Consider the following 15,003-nt stretch of genomic DNA (forward strand, 5'->3'; position numbering starts at 1 on the left):
GACGTACACACTATTCAATACTAGGATTTCTTGCAAGGATAGTAATTTGCCAAATGATCCGAGGTAAATTATGTAGTTTTTTTTTTTTATTATTATAGTCCTCTGTCTTTGGATCCAAGCAGCTTTGTGTCATGATTTACGGAAATGTATATGATAATTGTATTGGAGTCTGTGCAGATATTCTAAAAAGAAATGGCCTTGTCAAACAAAAGCTCAAAAGACAACAACACGTCTCTTTTATAAGTTGCTTGCACTGTTTTTGATTCCCGTCAAGTCTTCAAACCTCGTGACTTAACTTTCACTGTGTCTATATACGTAGATTTCAGTTTGTCTAAAAGCAAACAAAAAACAAACAAACAAACAAACAAACAAACAAACAAACAAACAAACAAACTGCATTGATATATAGCCCATTCAAAAGATTTGGTATTTTGTCTACTAGAAATTATGAATGTATATGACGCCTAGCCATGTATCCGTTTCAAATGTGGTTTTATCCGAACGATATATCTCAATTCATTTTATGCCGATTCCCAAGATCAAATCCCGTACAATATTGTAAAGATACTTGCAAATTACGGGTCTAGGGCAATTACCCCCTGGGCAATTACCCTGGACCCTTCCCCTGTCCCTAATCCTAATCCTAATCCTGAAACTAATCCTAACCATAACCCAAACTCCTAACACTAAACCCAACCCTAACTCTAATCTTAACTCTAACCTTACCACTAACCAGTATTTAGCCGGGGGTAATTGCCCTCTGGGGGTAATTGCCCGGATACGGCAAATTACAGCATACCAACTTTATATATGGTTTGGTGTGAGTGGGGACAAAATCTCATTCGTGATAACGTGACAACAACAGCATCAACACCAAACTAAAATCATGAATTTGATCATCTCCAAGGAACGAGTGCTAGCCAGTGCAGATAAAATACCCAAATCGCCAAAGGACTGTAGCTGAGCTTGATTCGGCAGACGACATTCAACACCGAGTCCAACGCTTGCTACCGGAACTACGTCATGTTTTTGAGGTTGGCCTGTTGACTTCGACTGGTATCAAAATGGACACCGTAGTGGTTGTTGGCGTTGAGATCGCACCAACACCGGTACTAATATTTAACTGTAAGTCACCAGAGAGAGAGAGAGAGAGAGAGAGAGAGAGAGAGAGAGATTGATTGTATGAATTGTGTTGGTTATTAAGACAAATGATTAAAAAAGGCATCAGAATATTCAACCATCATCACCTTAATAACTCTTTATTTCCTCAAATCTTCTAATCTTTGTGGAATCCCCCTTTTACTTCCTTTATATTACGGGTTGTATTTGAAACATTGTATATGGATGAGTGTATTAACGTATATGCCACTTTCTCCTTGGCATATTACCGATATTACAACCGCAAATGTAGGCCCACACAGGTAAGCACAGGTAAGTTTTGATTGTAATGCTCAAATGTACCAATATAAGGTTCAATAAGAACGGAGGGATAGAAAATGTCATCAGAGAGAGAGAAGAGAAAGAAAGAAAGAAGGAATGAAAGATTAAAACAAGATAAAAAAGAAAGAAATAAGGAGAAACGAAAGAAATAAGGAAAGAAAGAAAGAAAGAGAGAAAGTCAGAGTAGATAGATAGATAGATAGATAGAGAGAGCGAGAGCGAGAGAGTGAAGACATTAAAAGAATTAACTTTTGTTCCAAGTTAAAAGTTACTTTTTTTGAATTAAGAACGAACTTTTGTTATGATTGTTTGAGGTTTCAGAAAATTCAGTAAAGAAACGTATATTTGATTTGATTTGATTTGATTTATTTATTTATGCTTATCATTTTCGTAACATTGTGTACAAGTCATTTATGACAAACAGTATATCGACACATAGTTTTTAGTACAAAATAAAACAAATGCAAACAGCTTAGGGAACTTAAACAGAAGGGTCTCCAAAATAAGCCGAGGCTTGACGGTATGGACACCCGGGTGCTGTTCGTTATTCCGAAGGTTCGCTATTCCGAAGGTTCGTTATTCCGAAAGGTCGTTAATCCGAAACACGCAAATTCCCTATAATTAGAGGTTCGTTAATCCGAAAATGAAAAAGGGTTCGTTAATCCGAAAATGTGTGGCGTTATTCCGAAGGTTCGTTACTCCGAAGATTGGTTAATCCGAAAATGAAATTCGGAACAATAACCTTCGGAATAACGAATCTTAGGAATAAAGAGCCTTCGGAATAACGAACCTTCGGAATCAAGAGCTGTAACCGGAGACCCTATACTTAGCTACTCTGGATAGAATAAGGGATAGAGAAAGGGGGAAGGGAACTGTTCCAGGAAACTGAATAAAAAACATATCTCTCCCTTGATAACAGAATGCACAATATTTGTTAGTTCGAGTTCCAAGAAAAAATCTGCTTGAACAGTTATCTAGTCTTATATCCACAGCAATTCAACGATGTGCGTTACCTTTTTCAACTCCTTGAAAGGTCGTATTTATCCAGGTCACCACGGCTAATCTTGAACAAGCTGTGGGTGCCCTCATTAATTATTAGTGGGGGCGCTGTGACATTGCATAGTGGATAAGACTCCCGACTTCCGTTCGGAGGACTCGAGTTCGAATACCGCCAGTGTTTAAGTCCTTGGACGTAAAAACAAGATGTTCTTATTTACTATGTCCCTCTCGACCTATGTGCATAAATGGGTACCTGGAAACGATAGGGTAATAATAGTAGCAGGGCCCTCTGGTATACAGCAGTAGCAACACTGAAGATGCTACTCTGGGTAAATAAGACCTTATTATTATTATCAATAAAATCAAATCAGGCCTGGGAGTCTTACAATAAGACTGACCGAAGCAATATTTAATGCATTATAATAGTCTATGATCTCGTTGTAATTGACGCAGTGTCTACACAGTATAAAAATAACTCTGTATTCCTGCCAAGGAACCCTTTTGGGAGTTGTGCAAATTCCCCCGCAATTCTACGAAATACGTGGCGAGGAAAGAGTGGCAGAGCAGAAATGAATCAAGTGTGAGCGAGGGAGATATTCGCTTTCCGTCTTCCAAAGAAGCCCGAACATCGATGCGATTTTCAAATGAGCCGAAGATAACGACTACACGCGTTGGGAATACAAAGCCCAGGGACTTGCATAGAGAGCGCCATGCACGGTATGGGCATACGTGAAATTCTCGTGTAAACCTAGAAATTTGTCGCCAGCTTTCTGGATCGAGTTACGGAAGACGGCTTTCGAGACGCGCCGAGCTGGCCGACGTTTCCGCGGGAGCAGACACAGAGGGGGAGAATGGCGGACGATGATTACTCGTGATGGCAGACAGAAAGCATACGGTGTGGTCGACTGGGATGCGTGGTGGAGTTCACTTAGCAAGGTGCGAACATTCGGAAAGAGGTTATCAGGCCGATATACAAACATGAGACACTCTACGAGGGAGAAGAAGGAGGCGTTTCGGAGAATGCACTAAAATAAAAGAAAAACAAAAGAAATAGAGAGGCAGACGGGATGGTCCATAGTAAAATAAACTTCATGTGTTCTGGGACTCCACATAGTGTTACCATGGTTACTGACGACAACATGCTGTCAGGCGTGTTTGAATTCCTGTCATTGATAAGAGTATATAAAAGAGCCGTTACATTTTATCATTAAGTGATTAGAGTAAAAAATAAGGCGTGGGTGAAAACATTGAACGAAGTATTTCTATTCCGTCTTGCATATACTCCGGACTGTCAGGAAGAATTTAAATCACATTCATTTTGCTTAAACTATATCGCGAAGAACACCACGGGTGTAACAACAGCAAAATAGAAGACAACTCTATAAACTGGAACAATTAGTACCATCAGAGAGACTTCACTCCATCATATACATACCCATGCTTTCATCGCTTACTCGTCTGAAAGGAAGTAGAGAAAGAAGGAAGAGGAGAAGAAGAAGTAAAGGATAAAGTATTCTAAGAAGAAGGAGGAGGAGAAGAAGAAAGTGAGACTGAAGGAGCAGAAGAAGAACAAAAGTAGCAGAATAAGACGAACGACAACGAGAAATGGAAGGTGTTACTAACACAGATGGTAATATCTGTCAGTCTCTTACTGACAAACCATTTCCGGGTGCTGTTCGTTATTCCGAAGGTTCGATATTCCGAAGGTTCGTTATTCCGAAGGTTCGTTAATCCGAAACACGCAAATTCCCTATACCTAGGTTCGTTAATCCAAAAATGAAAAAGGGTTCGTTAATCCGAACATTTGTGGCGTTATTCCGAAGGTTCGTTATTCCGAAGATTTAAGGTTCCGAAGGTTCGTTATTCCGAAGATAACAAAAACTGTTATAAATACTCGTTCATTCCAAGAACAATCATAGACTGGAACTCACTCCCATCAACAGTTTCCAACATCGCAAGCAAGGACTCTTTTAAAGCAGCAACCCTACAATACATCCAGGAGCAAAGCAACTAAACCCCACACTTCTCTCTCCGCGCAACTTTAACACCAGCGCACCCCTTGTCCGGTTGGCCCCTACTAAGGGGTGTTGGACAGTACACAGAAAGAAGAAGAAGAAGATTTGTTCATCCGAAAATGAAATTCGGAAAAACGAACCTTCGGAATAAGGAATCTTCGGACTGAAGAGCCTTCGGAATAACGAACCTTCGGAATAACGAGCTGTAACTCCATTTCCTACATTTAGGCCATCTTCTATCGATATCGAGGGTTTTGTGTCAGTAATACTGCTTCGATAATTTCAATAGCAGAATGAACAGCAATCACACTTACCAATGGCATCAGATTTCTCAGCAATCGCTGCAACTGAAAGCCGTACACTACAATGGCTAAGAGAGTCGTTCGTAAATCGTTTTGGAGTATTTCTATGTCATAGCAAGTTTGGTGTCGAAAAGTTCCAGCTCGTGAAGAAAAAATTACAAGTAACGTGATCGTGATGTACGCATACGGTAACGCGTGACTTGTTTAAGGAGACCTCCGGATGATTTTCAGGCTTTTACATATTTGAACAACTTTAAAATACTTATACCGAGTACAAAGGTTCAGTATTTATGGTGATTGGGTTGAGGAATAAGAATGTTAATTGCAATGAACAAGGATGATGACATGGCAGCCTCACCATTAAGAATGCATGAGTTGGGGCTCAAGAAAACAGAATAAAAGAAAAAGATTCTACACAGGTGAACTGGCTAAGCAAGTGGTATTGCAATGGAATTACACTGCTACATTTCTGAAAAAGTAGTGTGGACGCAACAAGAATATTGCTGATATTTCATGTACCTTCTGCCATCACATGATAATCCGTCCCCTCAAAAACAAACTATTGATACAACTATAGGAGCTAGTCATCTGACCATTGTGTCATAGTAATTACCTACTTTTTCTGCAAGTTTTATTCAAATACGTTCACAACGTTTTGAGTTAGTTTTGTAAACAAACAAACAAACCAACGCCGACAATCACTTAACCTCCTTCCTTGGCTGAGGTAAAGAGACAGAGTTCATTGCAATGAGAGTTTTACCGAACAGCGAACACACCAATGCGCTGCGTAATACACAGCGCGCCGGTGGCAACAAAACAGCAGTAAACGTACATATATGTTGACAACCCGGAAGCACCGTACACGCTTTCCGGTCACTGGTCAGTGGATTTAGCCTTGGCTAAACTCGCGAACCTTTTATACTGAAGTTAGCTCGCTTCTGAAGCTGACCTGATCCACCCCCTAGAGGGGTCTAACTTTAGCTCGGACTAACTATTTTTCGACCTTTTATACTGAGAGTTAGCTCGCTTTAGGTCCGCACCTGAAGCGAGCTAACGCCAAGTATAAAAGGGGTATCAGACGAGAAAGGTGCAAAGTTACACCTTTAAAGGTGCTCCAATTGTGACACTTGTAAAGGTACAAATTTGACCCTAATTTTCATAGAGTGTACATAAAGTATTATACCTTTAAGTGAAAGAACAAAAGCCTCCCTAAAATACGAACTCATTTGATTATTTATTTGAAATAAATAATAATAAGTTTTAGAATGCATTAAAAATATGATCTCTATGCGTGTACAAATGGAAACAAAAATCTTTTAAATATTTCTCTATTCACATACAATCAACAATTATCAAAACAGAGGTATTTTTTTTTTTTTTTTTTTTTTAAGATTTGAATTTACCAAAATCTGTAATGCGTCTATTACTGACAGGGAGATTATTCCATGATGATGGTGTCATTTTTCCAAAAGCCCTATCACCAAATGTCTTAGATTTGACACATGTTTACAGAGATACATGATTTTTTTTCTTTTTTTTTTTTGAGCGCAGATTACGACCGGAATGATATGGCTTGATGAGTTCACGGAGGTACGCAGGGGCATATATAGGATAAAATATGTCATCATTATGTGTCTCTCAAGCTTGAACACTTTATTCGATCCTATACATTTGGTGGAAACACTGTGCTGGCAGTGACAGAGATCTCTCTGGCCTTTATACCAGGAAGGTATCCAACTCATCTGAACTAGTAGACAAGGCTTGATGAACAGTGGTTTGCGAGTTTTCGCAAGCACGACGCGGCCGGTAGTTGAGTGTGCCGTGTGCAAAATTTCTGTTGACCATGATTAAATCCGAGTAACGTCCAGTCCCGGGGAAAACAAGTACGGTACTCGGCCAAAATAGCGTTCGGTCCCGATGCTGATGGGCAGGATTGAACCAGCCAGCCAGCCAGCCAGCCAATCAGCGATTTTGTCCCCACGCCTCCGTCCTATAAACATGAAAGCGAAACTGCTTAGATATGGGGACGAGAGTCCGAGTACGGGGACTGTCACAGCTGATTGCTTTCGCGTATTCTCGATCTTCCCGTCGTGTAGTGAAAACTCCCTAATTACTCTGTTTAAAACAACCTTGAGATTGAATCCCAGAGGAAAAATGAATCATCCCCAGACGACCTGTCATACAATTTATTTCGGAAAACTAGGTGCTTCATTACACCCCATCAGTGGTCCCAAAGGTCGAATTATCCTTCGCAGGCACATGGTAGGGAGCATTAATAGGGACTTTTCGATTTGCACGTTGAGCCAGGCGTCACCCTGTTATGACGTAGTTTTTACGTACTGCGCATGCGCGAGTGTCGACCCTCGGCTCATCGCACAAATTTCGAACGCGTTAACCCCGGTTATCACCGTCCACCCAAATCGGTTGCGCCGCGCTCAACCCACCTAGTACCTTGCTATGACGTCACACTCCTCTCTGGTATCGTGCGAAAGAGCACGATGACCCTCGGGAAATCCGTGCTCAGTTCACCAGTTTTCCTTTTTCTTTCGAGAGAATATTTATATTCTAATTACATGAAAGCTTATGATCTTGATACGTACGTCACAGCAGCAGCGCTGACATACAAACTACAGCCTCTGGTACCTACTTTATTTGTCCGTTTTCACTGTTTCGCACTTTGCAACTACCTATCGTAGTCCCACACATGCATTTACACGTATAGACAGAAAGATCCGTTTGTCCGGAGGACTCTTTTTATATTTTGCCATTGACGCTGTCCTCCGTAGACATGTATACGGAGGGGATCCGTGAAGCCAGACGTAGTCTCCGCGGAACATTCCCCGACGGACAGATACAGACCGATCTTTCGGTCAATTACACGTAATGCTTTACGCAAACAGATCTTGGTGCTTTTGGCCTAGTTAGAGCAGCAGTGCATTTGCCTAGTAGTCTTACCATGCATCATGTTTAAAAATCCACATAATTCCTCCCAGGATACGCATCTAGTCAAAGACAAAATAAATATTAGAAGTACAGAAACGAGTCACAAATTCCGCATACTAGTATAATTATGCACGCAAGGCACAGGTTGCACACGCCACGCACGAGACGTGACGCCGGCGCCCGAAATCGAAATGTGTTTTAGCAGCGGGTCAACGTGCAGACGTGACGCCTTGACGTACGGTTGCGCTCGGCGGCACGTCCTTCTCGTTCACCCAATCGAAAACTCCCTAATATCAACCTGTCGCCATTGATACCGGGTTCAACAGAAAGAAAAAAAGAACACTTAACACAACAGAAACGAACAAGAAAAGAGATAAAAAAAACCAGGTCTCAAACTCTGTCAAATTTTCCTGTGTATGCAACTGTTTTAAAGATTGACTACGCAGTTCCCTACGCTTTGTTTATGTACAATATTAACCAATACTTAGTTATATATTTATACATGCATTTATTTATTTTCAACAAATTTTGACAGAATAACAAGATCAGGAAGTGACTATATTGTACAACTGAACTTCAAAACATTACGTACAAATAGCAGAAATCGTGTACGCCCATCATAAAATAAATTAACAGACAATAATTGATGGAAGCAAACGTTAATCTGAAGTCTTCAATACAATTTTAGTAACCATGTGTTGAAAATTACAAAAAAATAAAAAAACTCTGCAAATTCAAAAAAAGTTGTATTTAGTAGTAAGTAAAAACGTGGCACAAATTTCATTGAAATCTATTGCCATATTAACATCAAATTCTTTCAGCGAGAACTTGAATTCACAAACCCTTACGTGTAATAGCGAAGGCATATTATTATTATTACCTTACTTGAATTACGGAATATTAGCCTGGGGGAATTTCTCAAGGACTAAAATCGATTCGTTATTTTTGATTCAGAAAAGGGCCTTGCGGATTATAAATCGTGCACACTTATTTGATCACACTAATGAATTGTTTGTTTCAAGTAAAAAATTTCTGATTTGTATTTGTATCATGTTGGATTTTTTATGTATAAGTTGAATACTAGTGATCTTCCTAGTATATTTTCCTCAATGTTTGTTAAAAACAGTGATATCCATACTTACCCTACAAGACACAGTGAATCCTATCATTTTTCCCCTGTTCGTACAGTTTTAGCCCTTAAGACAATTACATCGACCGGCCCTTCTTTCTGGAATGAGTTAGATTCGGTTCGGTTGCAATCAAGTGCTTTAAGTTCCTTTAAGCAAAATCTCAAAGCCAATTTACTAAAATCCTACGTTTAATTATTTTGCCGTAATCATTTGAAAAAATTCTGCATACTCAAATGATGCCTCGCTCGGATGAGTTCATTAGTTTGATCAACTTGCTACTTTTCTAAGCATTGATACCATAAGTTTAACCATGAACATCATACATTACTTTGTACATTATGTAAACTTTATAATTTTCTTGATATCTTGTATTTTGCATGTTACGTCACTTTTGACATTGATATACTGTACTAAAAGCCTATATTATATTTTTGGAACCCACATCCTACAAGCTTTGCTTTTTAGTGGGTTCCTCATATTACACGTCAATTATACATCCTTTTGTGCAATTTTGGTTCAAACTGTCCACTGTGTAAAAAAAAAACATTTCTTTTTCAAAATCAAATGGAATATAAAACTTGTACGAAATGCGGAACATGGAAATGAATAAAAAAAAAATAACAGTTAGCAATCGCATTCACCACTCCCGCTCAATCATGCAAAGGTTGTATCAAAACCAACCATTTCAGAACTCATGGACTCCAACACAACTGAATTTTATACATGCAATAGATAAGGTATTTTCCTATGTAAAAAGTGTTTTTGAAAAAAAAAACAGCACTGAAGAAAAGAGATCCTTAAACAAGATTCTTCACGAAATAGAGAATTTGTTCACAACCACATCTTGTGAACTGGATGGAATGATTTCGTCGTTCCACACATCTCCTGTTTACCTGTTCATAAAACTGAAATGTTATCTTTGAATAAATTCAACAGAGATACACTACACTTCTCAACAATGACCTTTAGGGAAGGAGTTGTTGCTATTTCAATAAAATGTGAGAACTGTGAGGCGATTGTTTTCCTCAACTCATCTAATCCGCCTACGTGATTACATTTTAAAAAAAAAAATCGCAATCTAAACATGAATGTAGACTGAGTGAAAGCAGAAATATCGGTAGAACAAATCAAGGAAAGTTTGAGGAAAATTTAAAAATCGATGCAAAAGTTAAGGATTTTTACACTTTCTTTGAAATCATCACTGGATGTAGAGACTACTACACATCATGATGCTATCATGTATAAAGAAAATATAAAGACAATTCTGCATAATTCTACTTTTCTGCCGTAATAAATGAGTACGTGACTTACCTCTTTCAGAAGGGAGGGGAATAATATTTCACTTAACATAAGTACGTCAGGAACAAATGGATGGAATGTGCACTTTTCAAGAAAACAAGAAAAAATGAAATTGTCCAAAATATTTTCTTTATATTATTTTTCAAAATGGCGTCATGAAGTGCAGTAGTCTCCTTATTCAACGATGATGGCACACAAAATGTAAAAATTCAGAGCTATTAAAAGTGGTCTGTCCAATTTTCCTCAAACTTTCACCGATATGTTCTACTTGCAACATTGCCAATTTCATTCAATATATATTTACATCTCGTTTGTTTTCGCTACGAAGCTTTAACTATACTAAGGATATTATAGAGTTTGCTGGTTTTATTATGAACATGAAAGTGGAGTCGGGTCGGTTTAAAGACAATCTTTATCACGGAGAGTGTGTGTTTCAATGTGGTGAGGACTCTTATTCCCTCTCTCTATCTATCTATCTATCTATCTATCTATCTATCTATCTATCTATCTATCTATCTATCTATCGTCTATCTCTCTCTCTCTCTCTCTTTCTCTCTCTCTCGTTGTTGTTGGGAGAGGGGGCTAAAAATTTAATGGCGCACGAGAGTGTGACATGTCGTGAAAATGGTGACCCGATTTGCCTTTTCTACCCCAAAGCTCACTGAATTTTATTTCTTGTTATATTTTTTGAAAATGTAGTGAAAAATAAAATGTGTTAGAAAGAAGAAAACTTTACGCTGTTTACGCGAAAGCTGTTGACAGTAAAATTGGCAACGCAAAAGCAAATTCAGACGACTCTCTGCTGGCATCATATACTTTAAGATGCACTCCAGTTTTTTTTTTTGTTTGTTTTTTTTTTTAGCAAATCAGAGAGAGATAGATAGAAAGAGTGGGAGGGGGAGAGAGAGAGGGAGATGGAGGGAAACCATAAACACTAGCACTTTGTATGATTTTTTTTTTTTTTTTAAAGAATCATCCGCCATGTTGACGACGTTATGGCATAAACACGTGACACATACTCCTGAAGTTCAAGAAAAAAAAGTATGATCATCATTCATCACGCTTTCTGTCAGCTTGAAAATATGACGTGTGAATTTGTCAATCTAGAGTAGATATCCTCAACAAGATTACAACAACCGTCTCAACCGCCATCTCCTGCTCACCTTCTGTATAGGCTCCTGTGCCATCCATGCAAGGGATTATACAGAAGAATTATAATCTGTCTCTCCTTTTTTGCATTCAACGTCGAAAGTAAAATGGCTTTCAGCTTTTTCCAGCATTACTCTATGCGATCAGACGAATGTGATCAGATTATATCTGCTGCTACCTCCTTGGCTGCTTTTATCATCAGCCTGTTGTCGGGATTACCTTCTTCCCAATGCTATTAGTAGCAAAGTTCCTTTTTAGTTAGATGTGTGCAACCTGTCCTTATCAAATTAATATCTTTACGTTTGGCAGGGAGGCGAGGCGCCAAAATGAACAGTCAATGAATATCGCGTCATCTTAATGAAAGCTGACGAGCCAGACGTGTGACAACTTCACGCGCCAAAATATCATACATCACGGTTGCATCTGAAACCCTTTCAGACGTTGTGTCATGCGTGATGTCTTTACAAGTGTAGGGAGATCCGTTAATCTTTGCACGAAAATATGCTAGCACTACGCGTATGCAAGTTGTACTTATTATCATCGATGACACGAATTTTTGTGTCCATACACACACATGTATGGAGATATACCCTACGACATGATACGATAGAGTAGATGCAAATATGACTAGAAATTGCGAGAGAGAGAGAGAGAGCCTATTAAAGTCCTCTAAACTTCATGTCTTTAAAGTGATTAAAGGGCCACGAGTAATGTGTTTCTCTGCTGTCAGCCCATCTACTAAAATATTCGCTTATTGTAAATGTTAGAATGGAAACCGTCACATATCAAGAAATGCTTTTGAAGAATTTAGTAAAATCATCTCATTTATTTTGATTTTATTTTAGCAACTACAATCTCAAATAGGTTGATGAAAACGGGATTTTTCTTTCATTTGAAATATGATATATAATCTATATGTAATGCACTATCACGAAAGCCCTGTAATGTCGAGAAAAATTCTTCTTTTTTATTTTGACAGACACGAATTTGCTAGATGCCACGTTATAAATTGACTTATAATTTGTGAACCAGCACCGCAAAACTAACAAAAATCACCATACATGATTTTTTTATTCATTTATTTTTTTACTTAGGCAGATTCTAAAAGAGTTGTATTCAAGCTTTAAAATGATGTATAACTCAATTAAAAATATTTAATTGACTCTCCTGTCCTGATCGAGATATTGGAAAGAAGGTAGGCCTACACATTCTGGAAAAGTGTGTACTGAGAAAAGAGGTTCTCAAGTATAGGGTCCATACTATAATAGGGGCAATCTTAACAAGCTGTGTACTTTGCAATGAATGAGACAGGAAATAATAACCCATAGCAACAACAGTGAAGGGATTATCAGATTAAGCTGAAATTATGCATGCTTTATATTAAAACAATCTATTCATGATTAATGTCAAATTTCAAAACAGATAGCATCATTATTTCAAAAGTAAATAGAGTTGAAAGTGAAGAATGTGTAAAGGGTTTCCCAAGAGTTTCTCAGAAATGAAAAGGGGCCTCTAACACCAACCTTATCACACTATTCTACAAGAAAGTGTTATCGAAAAACTGCTAAAAACACAATTCCTGTTCGTTTTATGATACCAATCTTTAGAAAACTGTAGAAGAAGAATTGCTCTTTCAGAAAATAATTATGAAATAATCAAGATTGACTAGCATTCAGATTCAGATTCAAATTCATTCATCGTCCATTTAGGAAATTCTTTTTGTTGGCATATGGGCATACGCATAGGAATATCTACATACTACACGCATACATACATGAATGCTATATTCATGTAGGACCTACATTACTGTATATACACATTTGAATAAACATAATTTTCAATGTATGAAGAGCTTGCTTCCAAAAGGCGCTAAATCCATTGAAAAATGATGGATTTACCGCCTTTTGGAAGCAAGCTCTTTATATACACAATCTATTGATGCATGATTTATACTCACATTACAGTAAGCACATACATTTTTACCAATTCATGATTTATTCTGATGACTGGGTTGACCCTTTTCAGCTAATGTGGGTCCTCACGTAAAATCAGGGCGCGCGATTTTTTGTTGGCTTTGTGATGCACGGTATACACGAGTCCTACTTTATTACGAGGAAAATATTACAAAAGTGTAAAAAAGAAAGAAGAAGAAGAGAATTACAAATTAGAAAACTATAAAAGCTTTATTGTCAATATCAGCTTTACATCCATTTTTCTTCCTTTTATGAACTACGACTTTATACAGGTAAGATGATAATCGCCAAATATTGTGTGTGTGTGTGTGTGTGTGTGTAAGCACGTAATATGCATAATGATATTTTGCAAGGTTATTCAACGTTTATCGTTCTCTTACGTACATTTTCTAATCAATTTTATTGTATTATCTGAATATGCCATTTTTTCACCTGTGTAATAAGATATTGAAATTCCTGCCTTTTATCACCTGGTTATGGAAAATAAACGAAATGAAATGAATGAAACTACGAATAAAAATCTCTCGAGGAAACCTGACAATTTTGTCACGGGCATCAAAAACCATATTTCTTTTTAATAGAGTCGCTGTATCCATGTTTCCGTGTGACAAAAGTTCTGCCATGTATTTCTAAATATACCAGGAAGCTAGGGGACCCAATGTGAATAGAACGCTTCTACGAGCCACCTGTCCCGTCCATAGCATCAACCACCACCGCAGTTGTCAAAATATGTGGCAATATTCGTCTTGGCAGATGGCAACGTGTCCGTATATGTCAATAGTGGGACATCATAATATACGTAAAGCAGGTAAAGTGAAAATGACACCTTTAAAAAGTGCACAACGAGATTGATTTCTTGTTTACTTATCGATGAAGGGCGTCAACTTGACAAGTCATCAGCCCTGTTTCATTGTGGCATCACATTTAACACTAAATTGGCAACCAGTGTCTGTTGTATACCGAGAGAAAATAAATGTCATTCGGGCATCGCTGTTCTTCGTTGCTTTTCATTTTGTCATAATAATATCACAATCTTATCACAGTTTCAGCTCCTTGTAAGATGTTACCAGTATCTGAGTCAAGGTAGTATCTGAGTCTGATGTTGAATTGGGGAGGAATTTTTGAAACAATCATCATGGTTAAAATCTAACAACTTTAATAGGGAATGGTACTAGTAATGCAACATCTCCGCTCATTGGGGAAAAGAAATGGCAATAGTATCTCTAACATGCGCAATGAAGATGAAGCCCTTTGGCAAGAGCCACTACCTAATGAGCAATCAGGAATCGTACAAGAAGGATAAAGAGTTTTATTGCAAAATGAGCTAAGCACCATTAAACATTTCAAAGTAAATCCATCAGATAGAGCAAAATTAAAACTTTCCAGTAACACTTGTGTCATAGCAAGGAATTTTCTAGAAGTTATGATTATTTTTTTTTATTTTCTTTTATTTTTAGCAGCTTTAATCACAAATATCTCAACTTAACAAGAATGGAGTGAGATTGTTCTGAGATAAACTCTTCATATTCAACACACGACAGCGAGCAGGGACAGAAGAAGCCTCAGAGTTATTTCTAAATGTTCAGTCGCCTTGAGAAGAAGCTTCTTTGTCAGGTTACTGCCAACATAAGACCTGAACGTGAAAGTTTGTATTTGTCCAAAATGCTTCGAAGGAATGATACGAATGAAAAAGTGCCGTCAATTTTCACGCTGAATTTCAAAGAAATATGAATTGTGTCATGTTATAGTGTTG

The sequence above is a fragment of the Diadema setosum genome, chromosome 15 (assembly GCF_964275005.1).
Source record: "Diadema setosum chromosome 15, eeDiaSeto1, whole genome shotgun sequence".
Lineage (NCBI taxonomy): Eukaryota > Metazoa > Echinodermata > Echinoidea > Diadematoida > Diadematidae > Diadema > Diadema setosum.